General features: G+C 42.6%; 1 pseudogene; it reads left to right on the top strand.

Annotated features, from left to right (window-relative positions):
* Positions 1-6: 6 nt before the first annotated feature.
* LOC119530260 lies at positions 7-7358 on the top strand (annotated as a pseudogene).
* The last annotated feature ends 4609 nt before the right edge of the window (positions 7359-11967 follow it).

Below are 11967 nucleotides of genomic sequence, written 5' to 3'. Positions count from 1 at the left end.
GGGGCGATGACGCGGGTGGTCCCGCCCCGGCCTCTCTCTAGGGTGGAGGATCCGCGGGGCTGCGCAGTTCCCGGTCTAGATCACGCTGGTTATATCTTGTAGCTCTCTGTCCCTCCATTGACACAAGGATCTGTTGAATATGATTCAATAGAAACAAAAGAGCGAAGCAAACAAGACCACGTGCCTGCAAACCTTCATTGCAGCATTATCTCCAATGGAAAAACGGAGGTATTCCATTTTAGGGATTTTAGCTATGTTATGGTACGGCAGCGCGTTGGAATATCAGTCAGAATTTAACGTGATAACATTAGTATAACATGATAATGCCTACAGATTGTAGAAGCATAGAAGACTTTATAACGGAAACTATGTTAACTGAAAAAAGCCAACTGTAAAATACATAGCAATGATTGCCAACAGCTATATAAATATGAATGTGTGTATTTGTGAATAAAGAAGGCAGATGATAGACATAAATGAATAGTTGCATAGGATTTTGGGAATGTGGCTCATTTAAACATGTAAAGTAGGTTTTCTTTTTGAAAATCACCAAAGTAAATGAACATAATACAAAAATAAAGCAGTGGTAAAAATTATATTTAGACAACAGCAGTTCCCCTCCCCACTAAGAAGATTTGCTCTGAGAGGCAAGGCTTAATACTCCACCAGCTGTTTCTTCTGATAATTCATCCATGTAGTGACAATGCTAGTTCTTGATTCATCGATTTTAATCAATATTGATGTTCTGTACTATAAATTAAAATTTAGTTTTTTTAAAGGTAATTTTAAAAAAAGTTTTCAAAATGTTAATGCCAAAAAAAAAAAAAAAAAAAAAGAAAAAAAAGTGCACACCTGTATATGCCATGGACCTTCTGGACCCTGAAGAAAAAGGGGCTTACAAGACAGTGTGCTTCTTTTTCGGAGCTTACATTCTAGAGATTGGGTGTCGGCTGGAAGGGTGGGAGAGGGGAGTGATGGGGGACTCATTTTTCTTACCCCAGAGATACTGTACATGTATGTCAAATAAACATCAGGAAAATGGTTGGATAAACTAACGGGGCCTCAACAATCCTTTAGATTGTTAAATGTGCTAGCTTTTTGAGATTTGCCACTTTATGCAAGGACATCTAAGGCTTTCCCAATGCCCTAAGACCCGCGTGGTAAAGGATGGTCAAATTGGCTTTCCAGGTAGGAAAATGAGGCAGGGTGTCTTCTGCATGAGATACTCCTGCATTGTTTCTTCCCTAATCTTAGGTTAATCCCACCAGCAATGTGGCTAGCCTTTTTATGACAGTGTTCCAGAGAAGCTGCTTGTAAAGGCCTTGCAAGGCCCAAGTTTCCTGGGTAGGAATCTCTCTTACAGTCACCTGATTTGGGAAAAGATTGCAAAACAAGATAGGGGTGTGAGTGTGTGGGGATTGGGAAGAGGAAAGATTGAGACTGGAGGGAAAATTATTCCATATTTGTTGGTTTCGTTTTTTTCTATATATATTTTTATTATAAAAATAGTGCAAATGAATTAATAAATATCTTTTAATAAAGTAATACAGTAGAGGAATGGGAACTTTTTTTAAAAAAATCTTTTTATTATGAAATACTTTCAAACTTACAGGACAGTTACAAAAATAATACAAGCACCATACAGAGAACTCCAATATACCCCTACCCCCAGATACCCAGATCCACTGATTATTAAATTGTGCCATATTTGTTGTGTCATTCTATCTATCTATCTATCTATCTATCTATCTATCTATCTATCTGTCTATCCATTCTCTGAACCCTTGAGCATAGGTTGTGTACATCATTCTCCTTGAACATTTAATACTGCTATGTATATGTCCTAGGACCAAGGATATCCACTTATGTAACCACCTGTTTTGGTTTGCTAACGCTGACAAAATGCAACATACAAGAAATGGATTGACTTTTAACAATGGTGATTTATTAGCTTACAAATTTACAGTTCTAAAGCTGTGAAAATGTCCAGATTTAGGCATCAACAGGAAGATACCTTCTCCCCAAAGAAAGGCTATTGTGGATCTGGGGCTCCTCTGTCACATGGCAAGGCACATGCCCAGTGTCTGCTGGTCCTTCTCTCTCAGGTCTGTTGCTTCCAGCTTCTGGCTTCCTCTCAGCTTCTCTGGGGTTCTTTCTGTGAGCTTCTCTTAATCTTAATTTCATCTTGAAGTGTTTTATCCTCTTATAAAGGACTCCAGTAAGAGGATTAATACCTACGTTGAATCAGGTGGGTCACATCTCAATTGAAATAATCTATTCAAGAGGTCCCACCTGTAATAGGCCTACACCCACAGGAATGGATTAAAAGAACATGATCCTTTCTGGGGTACATACAGCTTCCAAACTACCACACCACTGTAAGTACAGTTATCAAGTTGAAGTAATTTAACATTTATATAAAGCTCATAGTCTGTATTCCAGTTTTTTCTTATGTTCCAATGTCTCTTTGAGCCTTTTCCCCTCCTTTACTAAATACCATCTAGGATCATGTATTGCATTTAATTGACATTATTTCTTTAGTTGCTGTATTGCTCTCTTTTTTAAACTGTGGAAATGTATATATAGCATAAGCTTTCCCATCTCCACCACTCCCATGCATACCATTCAGTGGGATTAATCACATTTACAATATTTTGGTACCCTCACCCAAACACCCTCAGCTTATGTTTATCTGGTAATTTCTTAATCTGTCCCTCATTTTTGAAAGACAGTCTCATGGGACATAGAATTTGTGGTTGGCCATTTTTTGCTTTCTGCACTTTAAATATATCATCCTACTGCCTTCTTGCTTCCATGTTTTCCAATGAGAAATCAGCCCTAATCTTATTGAGGTTCTCTTGTACATAACACATTGCTACTCTCTTGTGGCTCTCAGAATTCTCTGAAAACAGAATTGTCAATCAAGTTTGATTATAATATGCCATGGTATGGATCTATTTGGGTTTATTCTGTTTGGAGTTCATTGAGTGCTTGGATGTGTATATTCATGTCTTTTGTTAAATTTGGGAAGTTTTCAGTCCTTATTTCTTTGAATATTCTCTCTGCCCCTTTCTCTCTTTCTTCTCCTTCTGGGACTCCCACAATGTGTATATTGGTATGCTTAATGGTGTCCCACAGGTTCCTCAGGTTCTGTTTTCTTTTCTTCATTCTTTCTTCTTTCTACTCCCCAGACTGAATTATTACAATTGCCTTATCTTCAAGTTCTCTGATTATTTCCTCTGCTAGCTCCAATTTGCTTTTTAACCCCTCTAGGAAATTTTAAATTTCTGTTATTGTTGTCTTCAGTGCTGTTTGTTTCCTTTTCACCATTTCCATTCCCCTTTGATATTCTCTTTGTATTCATTTATTGTTTTCATTATTTCCTTTAGTTCTTTGTCCATGTTTTCCTTTAGTTCTTTGAGCATATTTAGGGTTAGTTTTGAAGGTCTTTGCTTGGTATGTCTCAGTTCTGGTCCTCTCATTGATGGTTTCTAATGCTTTCATCTTCCCCTTTGCTTGGACCACTGCTTCCTGTTTCTTTGAAACTTTGACATTTTGATATCTTAATATGTAATATCTGGAATTTAGAGTCTGAGGCTTCTGTTCCTTAAGCTTGTATCTACCTAGTGTTATGACAGTACTTTCCTTGAATGCCAGGTGAGGAGGAGGGGGGAGGAGGAGGAGGAGGAGGAGGAGGAAGAAGGGAGGAAAAGGAAAACACCTTTACAAGCCTTTACAGATTGACTCATTATAAATGTTCTTCTTCAGGAATTATCTATACAACGAGTTTAGAGAATAGCCCTAGGCCAAAGCATAGGGGCCTACCTGAACCTTTCTAAACATGCATCTTGTTTTGTATATGCACATTTGACCTAGGAATTCCCCATTTCACATTGTTCCAAATGTCCCCTGTTCTCTAGGAAACAGTCTCCTCATGGTCCAGGACACTACACTGTTTGTCCTACAGCCAGCAATCCTTTGCCTTACGCAGCGCAACTTGACTGCTCTTCTACAGCCTTCTGTAGGAGAATTGTATATGCTGCCTTCTACATGCAGTGAAAGTTCTGGGATGGCAAGTTCCTCAGGCCACCACCAGACAGATTGGGCCAGACCTACATGCTCCCAGTATGTACATGAGGGTCACTCTGCTCTGTCAGGAACTGGGACCATGAATCCATACTGGGATTGCATGCTGGTTCCATACTGAGCCAGTGAGGGGTGGGGGCAGAGTCAGCCAAGGCTCAATGAGATCCTACCAGTTTTAAGTAGCCTTTTTGTTAATTTGGTACTCTTCTTATTACTGCAGTCCTTTAACCATTTTCTAGAGTTTTGAGAAAGATGTTTCTGCCAGCTTTTGCTGGTTGTTCAAGCTTTGGTGGGTGGATGGAGCCCTGAAATGTCTTGCTCCACCATCCAGAATGACCTGGAACTCTTATACTTTGCATCTGGTTTGGATTTTAATCAGGCTTTGCAGCTTATATTCAGACAATTACTCCCTGAAGAGGGCAGTGACTGAAGAAGAAGCCAGACATCAAACCCTCAATGAGAGCATTTGTAAATGTTTAAATCCTTACTGAAGTGAGGTATTTCAAAAGTAGAAAACCAGTCTAAAATATGTAAGAAAGATCATTAACAGTAAGTATCAGTAAGCACTCCCCCACCCTTCATTTAATTTCCCTGCACTATATGAATGACAAAACTTTGGCCATGCCTGAAGGAAGTGGCAATGCAATCCTTCCAATTGCTTAGGCCAAAACCTTGGACTTGACCTTGATTCTTCTCTTTCTCTCACAGCCTAAATACAATTTGTGACTAAATCCTATTGGCCCTGTCTTCAAAATACATATCCAGAATCCTATCAACCATTGTAGTCAATGTTTTATTAAAGGCCCTAGCCAGCTCAATAAATGAGAAAAAGTAATAAAAGGTGTAAGGACTGTCCACCTTATTTGAAGATAATAAGAAACAGCAATAATAAAACCTTAAATAGCATCTGCAGATAAATTATTTGACTTCATAAGAGAGTTTAGTAAGATTGCTGGATGCAAAAATCAATTTATAAATATCAATTATTTCTATTTCAGAAACAAACACAATTGATATTTTAAAGATACCATTTACAATGGCATAAATATTATGAATTTAGAAACAAATCTTCAAAGAAAATTATAAAAAGCTACTGATACTATAGAAGACCTATATAAAAGGAGATATATACTAAGTTCATAGACTGGAATGTTCAATAGGGCTAAAATGATAAATCTTAATCCCTTATTGATTTATGGAATAAATGTAATCCCAATTAAATCTCCATTTTTTTGTGGAACTTACAAACTGTAATATTTATATGGAAGTGGAAAGGGCTAAAGATAAGCTGGGATGCTCTTGAAAAAGAATAAGTTTGGAGGACTTGTACTATGAAATATTAAGACTAATTTGGAGCTTTAGTAATTAGGACAGTGTGGTACTGAAGCAGGGTTAGACAAAGAGTACAATGGAACATAGTGGTCCTGCCAAACCAAGTTACACCCCCACCCAACCCAGTTCTCTGAGTTCATCTCCTACTCTCCCCCTCGTTTATCTGCTTCTTTGCGACACTGGCTTAATGGTTACTCAGACACACCATGCATGTTTCTGCCTTAATGCCTTCTGCCTAGAATGTTCTTCCTCCAGATAACTGAATGGCCGCTCCTTCACGTTATAAATGAGGATTTTTCTGATCTTTCAATTTACAATAGCAACTCCCTTCCATACCCCATACTCCCAGCCCACTTTGTTTTACTCCATAGCACTTGCCATTATATGCCATGTGTGCTGGTTTGAATCTGTTATGTACCGCATACAAGACTATGTTCAGGGGGAGAGGCAAGATGGCAGCATAGAGAGGAGTGGAATTTAGTTAGTCCCCTGGAGTAACTAACAAACAACCAGGAACAACTAGTAAATAATCTGGAATAAGTGCTAGGGGACAACCGTGACTATCCACACATTGTATGCCAACCTGGATTCAGTGGAATGGCTGAGATTGCAGCATAAAATCTGTAAGTAAAAACTGTGAACCCATGCCAGGAGCCCCCTCCCCACCCATGGCAGGCTGAGCTATGAGACCTCGCTGTGGGAGAAACCAGCAGTCCCTGTGGGGAGCAAGCAAATATAGCTCAGCCTAGCTCCAACTGGGGTTTTAACTAACAAATGTGAACTGCTGAATATAAGCACAAACATAGACAAACCCCTAACAAGCAGACAGAGGTTTTTAGTGATGACTGATCTTAAAGAGCCAGAAAACTCCTGTGTCCTGGGAAAGGGAGACCAGAAGACCAAGTGCTGTCTCTGACTGACAGATGGAACTCGAGGCCATGGACTGGCTCTGAAAGGGGGCTTTCTTTCCCTTTTTCTCTCTCTCAACCTGCGTGGCTCAGTGGAGACAGCCTCAGCCATTTTCAGTTCGCAGCACTCTGACCCAGACAGAGGTGGAGATAACAGAGTCAGAGAGACAAACTGGTAATTCAAATGCAGAAGATAACTCCTTAGGGGGTCTATCTTCCCTAAGAGGAAGGAGGTGGGGCCACCTCTACTCCCGCCTTCCCTTCAAAACTCAGACCCCAGAGCCTGGGGGAAAACAGTCAAAACAGAAACTAAAGGGGCCATACCAGAGAGTGTAATACAGTGAAAACCTACGATTACCTGTTCAAGCTGCTGCTGACTGGGGACTTGGGGGTGGGGAAGACCTGTGTCCTGTTCTGCTTCTCCGAGTATGCCTTCAACTCCACCTTCATCTCACAATAGGAATTAACTTTAAAATCAGAACCATAGAACTTGATGGCAAGAGAATCAAACTGCAGATACAGGACACCAGCCGGCCAGGAGTGCTTCCAGACCATCACAATGGCCTACTACTGGGGCACCATGGGAATCATGCTGGTGTACGACATCACCAATGAGAAGTCATTCAACAACATCCAGAACTGGATCCGGAACATTGAGGAGCATGCCTCCACTGATGTCAAAAAGATGATCCTTGGGAACAAGTGTGACGTCAACGACAAGAGACAGGTGTCCAAGGAGTGGGGAGAAAAGCTGGCCCTGGACTACGGGATCAAGTTCATGAAGACCAGTGCCAAGGCCAACATCAAAGTGGAGAATGCGTTTTTCACTCTTGCAAGGGACATCAAAGCAAAGATGGACAAAAAATTGGAAGGCAACAGCTCCCAGGGCAGCAACCAGGGAGTCAAAATCATACCTGACCAGCAGAAGAGGAGCTTCTTCTGGTGCATTCTCCTGTGAGGGCTCCACCGCCCTGAGCCCCGCTCACCAATCTGACTGTGCCTCCTCCATGCGGGCCTTCAGCCACCAGAATGCAATCGAGAAATTGTTTCATCCTAGTAACTGACTGGTCTCTCCACCTCTGGAGATGGCGTAAGTGGAGAATCTGCTGTTTTTCCTGTCACATTGGCCCAATGGGCCCCCAAGCTGGGCCTCCAGGGAGAGATGGAGTCGACGGGGCCACCCACAGCTGCCAGCACAGCAGCCCTCGTCTTGGGGCTTCTAACTCCTCATCTTACTGGGAAGCCCCCCAAAGCCAGCAGACGGCCCAGGAGTGCCAGGGGCTTCAGCCGCCTTACAGCCCTGCATCCCCATTGCCAAGGCCCAGAAGCACCTGCCCAGCCACCCCGCTCCCACTGTCACCTCTTCCCAGTTTTGGAGGAGTGAAAAAAACCTCTTCTGCCCCCCACCCTCCCACCCCTTCTTTTTTTTTTTTTTTATTAAATTCAGTTTTATTGAAATACATTCACACACCATACAATCATCCATGATATACAATCCACTGTCCACAGTATGACAACATAGTTATGCGTTCATCACCACACTCTATCTCTGAACATTTTCCTTACATTAGAAAGAACCAGAACAAGAATAAAAAATAAAAGTGAAAAAACAACACCCAAATCATCCCCCCATCCCACCCCATTTGTCCTTTAGTTTTTATCCCCATTCCTCCACTCATCCATACACTAGATAAAGGGGGTGTGATCCACAAGGTCTTCACAATCACACTGTCACCCCTTGTAATCTACATTATTATATAATTGCCTTCAGGAGTCCAGACTGCTGGGTTGGAGTTTGGTAGTTTCAGGTATTTACTTCTAGCTATTCCAATACATTAAAGCCTAAGATCCCACCCCTTCTTTTTAACTGGCAAACCAAAGGGAAGCACAAATTCAGAAAATCTTGTGACACTTTCAGAAGGGAGGAAGTGTAGGCCAGTCCTTTCCTGTTCTTGGCTAGGCTCTGGTCTCTGGGTCCTTCTGGGTCCTTCCAGGCCCCTTCCACTATGAGCAGGTGCTCCCCATGGTCCCTGGGTTACCTTCAAGGGGAGGCCTCCAGAGACCCCGAAAACAGGCCCCCATGGCCCACCCCTTGATCAGCCCCTCCTCCCCATCCTCCCGCCATCTCCAAATTTGACTCTTCCTCACGGAGGTCATTTCTCCAGATCTGTAGTGCCACGAAGTGATTCTGGCTCTGATTCCCAATGGCAGGCCCAGCTGCCAGGACCAAGCACACAGCTCCAGCCAGGCAAGGTCCTGGGAGCAAGGCAGAATGTTCCAGCGGGCAGGCCGGCCATGGAGCAGGTACTGCCCTGGCAGCTTTGCCTCCTCCTGAGAGACCATGCCATTGGGACCAGGTGGCCAGAGAGGGGGCCGTCAATCAGTGAGAGAGCCTTTGGTTCCTTTCCTTTCCCCCCAAGCTGCCATCATTCCAAGCTGTTGCCGATGTAACAGCTCTGTTTGCAAGTTAAAACCAACCTACCAGCAATTGTCTGCTCTCCCCTAGGATCCTTAACATGCTCTGTTTATATCTATAAATGCACTTAAGGAATACAAACAAATTAAAGCTCATTTTAAAGTTAAAAAAAAATATAAAGGGGCCACACCATCTTACACCAGTCGGGAGTGACAGGCTGACAGGCGCCACATGCTGGGCAGGTTAGGAAAAGCACAGTGGCTAGAGGCCTCACAGAAAAGTCAGTCAATCTCTAAGACACACCCTCAGGGAGACTTGAAACTGAATATAACCCCATTCTGAGATCTGAACCCATTCTGGTCTGGGAAAATCTGACTGGGGTAACCAAGGAAACCAGATGACTAGAAAACAGAGAACTATAAATTATACTAGGAAAAACAAAGCTATGGCCCAGTCAAAGGAAGAAACACCTCAATCAAGATACAGTTGAGATATTGTTTCACTTTAATGAAACAATCAATTAAATATTTTCAAAGAAATATGCTAAATCAAATGAAAAACCAAATCAATGAGTTCAGGGAAGATATGGAAAAAGAGATGGAGGATATAAAGAAAACACTGGGTGAACATAAGGTAGAAATCAAAAGTTTGAAAAAACAACTGACAGAATCTATGAAAATGAAAGGCACAACACAAGAGATGAAAAACACAGTGGAGACATACAACAGCAGATCTCAAGAGGCAGAAGAAAACACTCAGGAACTGCAGAACAAGACACCTGAAAGCTTACACACAGAAGAATAGATAGGGAAAAGAATGGAAAAATATAAGCAATGTTTCAGGGAATTGAATGACAACATGAAGCACATGAATGTATGTGTCATGGGTGTCCCAGAAGGAGAAGAGAAGGGAAAAGGGGCAGAAGCAATAATGAAGGAAATAACCACTGAAAATTTCCCATCTCCTATGACAGACATAAAATTATAGATCCAAGAAGTGCAGTGTACCCCAACATAATAGATCTGAATAGACCTACACCAAGACACTTAATAATCAGATTATCAAATGTCAGAGGCAAAGAGAAAATCCTGAAAGCAGCAAGAGAAAAGTGATCCATCACATACAAAGGAAGCTTGATAAGACTGTGTGGATTTCTCAGCAGAAACCATGGAGGCAAGAAGGAAGTGGTGTGATATATTTAAGATACTGATAGACAAAAACTGCCAACCAAGAATCCTATATCCAGCAAAAGTGTCCTTCAAATATGAGGGAGAATTTAAAATATTCTCTGACAAACAGACTATGAGAGAGTTTGTGAACAAGATACCTGCTCTACAGGAAATAGTAAAGGGAGCACTATAGACAGATAGGAAAAGACAGGAGTGAGAGGTTTGGAACACAATTTTGGGTGATGGTAGCTGTATTAGTTAGGGTTCTCCTTAGAAACAGAATCAATGAGAGATGTCTCTTATTATCAAATTGTAAAAGTGACTCACGCAACTGCGGGAGTGCATGAGTCCAAATTCTGCAGAGCCGTCAACAAGCTGTCAACTCCAAGGAAGACGTCCGACGAACTCCTCGGGAAACGAACTGACAATTTTGACGAACTCCTCAGGAAACGAACCGGCAACTTTGACGAACTCCTTAGGAAACGAACCGACAACTTTGACGAACTCCTCAGGAAATGAACTGGCAACTTCGACGAGCTCCCCAGGAAAAGCTTCACTGAGCAGCTGAAGAAGAAGTGAGGGTTTCTCTAACCGTCCGGCTTATAAGCCTCCAACTGATCACCCGGACCAAATCCAGCCAATTGCATTCTCTCACTGTGGAAGCACGCCCCTTGATGAGTCATTAGTCAGCTGCAGTCAATTGACTGATGATCCAACAAACCAGCCTGTTGGTTTATTAACCAGCCTCAAATAGCCTCACAGCAATTGTCAGGCCAGTGCCCGCTTGACCAGACAGCTAGGCCACCTAGCCAAGTTGACACATGAACCCAACCATCACAGTCCACCCCTTGTCAACTTGGCAGTTGTACACATCACCTAAAACCTTATCTTCTAAATGAACGTTACAGCTTATGCCATATGATAAGGGGATGAGACAGAGAAGAAAGCAAAAATATTTTCTTCACAGACAAATACAAACATAATCATCACAAAACGAGGAGGAAATATTCATATCATCATAGTCCTCATTTCTGTAACTGGTCACGTGGCCGTAGTTCATATTTATCACGACCTTCTTCCACTACCCATTCCATGTTCCCTTTACTCTCAGCAAGCACTTCAGCTGGCCGTGGTTCTTTGCCTGGTGGGGTGACCCAAACCTTCATTCCTGAAGTTTCTTGGCCATTGGTAGTCCTGCCTGGATTGGGTTGTTGCAGTTTTCCATTGACTTGAATCACGGGGCATGGTAGTACTAAGAGATGCCCCAGGGGATCTCCTGTATGCCAGGAAAACTCTTCTTTACTTCCATTGTGTAGTTGCAGTGCTATTTCCCCTTGATAGTCAGGATCAATCACCCCAGCCAGTACAGTAATCCCCTTACTTGCCTGTTGATTCAGAGGCATAAGAAGCCCAAAGTGGCCAGGTGGCAGCCTTAACTTCCAGTTCAATGGGATTATTGTTGTGTTTCCTGGTGGAAGCACTCCTCCTTTTGGAACCAAGACTTGTAGACCAGCAGAGCTTAAACTTGCAGGGACAGGAAGCAATAATTTCCCTAGTGGATCACTAGGAGTGATAGTGAGTGGTGCTACTCCTGTTTCCACCCCTTGATTCCTGGACCCATGAATCCTGGCTATGGGAGAAACAGCACCATAGAGTGGACGCTGATTCAGAGCATACACAGGCTCCTGGAGAACACTGCCCCAGCCCTGCAAGGTATTGCCACCTAGTTGGCGCCGTAATTGAGTCCTCAATAGGCCATTCCACCGTTCTATCAACCCAGCTGTTTCTGGATGATGGGGAACATGGTAAGACCACAGAATTCCATGAGCATGTGCCCATCCCCTCACTTCATTTGCTGTGAAGTGGGTTCCTTGGTCCGAAGCAATGCTGTGTGGAATACCATGATGGTGGATGAGGCATTCTGTAAGTCCACGTATTGTAGTTTTGGCAGAAGCATGTTGTGCAGGGAAGGCAAACCCATATCCGGAGTATGTGTCTATTCCAGTAAGAACAAATCGCTGCCCTTTCCATGATGGAAGTGGTCCGATGTAACCAA

This window comes from Choloepus didactylus, chromosome 3 (genome assembly GCF_015220235.1).
Source record: "Choloepus didactylus isolate mChoDid1 chromosome 3, mChoDid1.pri, whole genome shotgun sequence".
NCBI classification, from domain to species: domain Eukaryota; kingdom Metazoa; phylum Chordata; class Mammalia; order Pilosa; family Megalonychidae; genus Choloepus; species Choloepus didactylus.
Note: the sequence above shows the minus strand (reverse complement) of the source record. Positions and strands in the feature narration are given on the sequence as shown.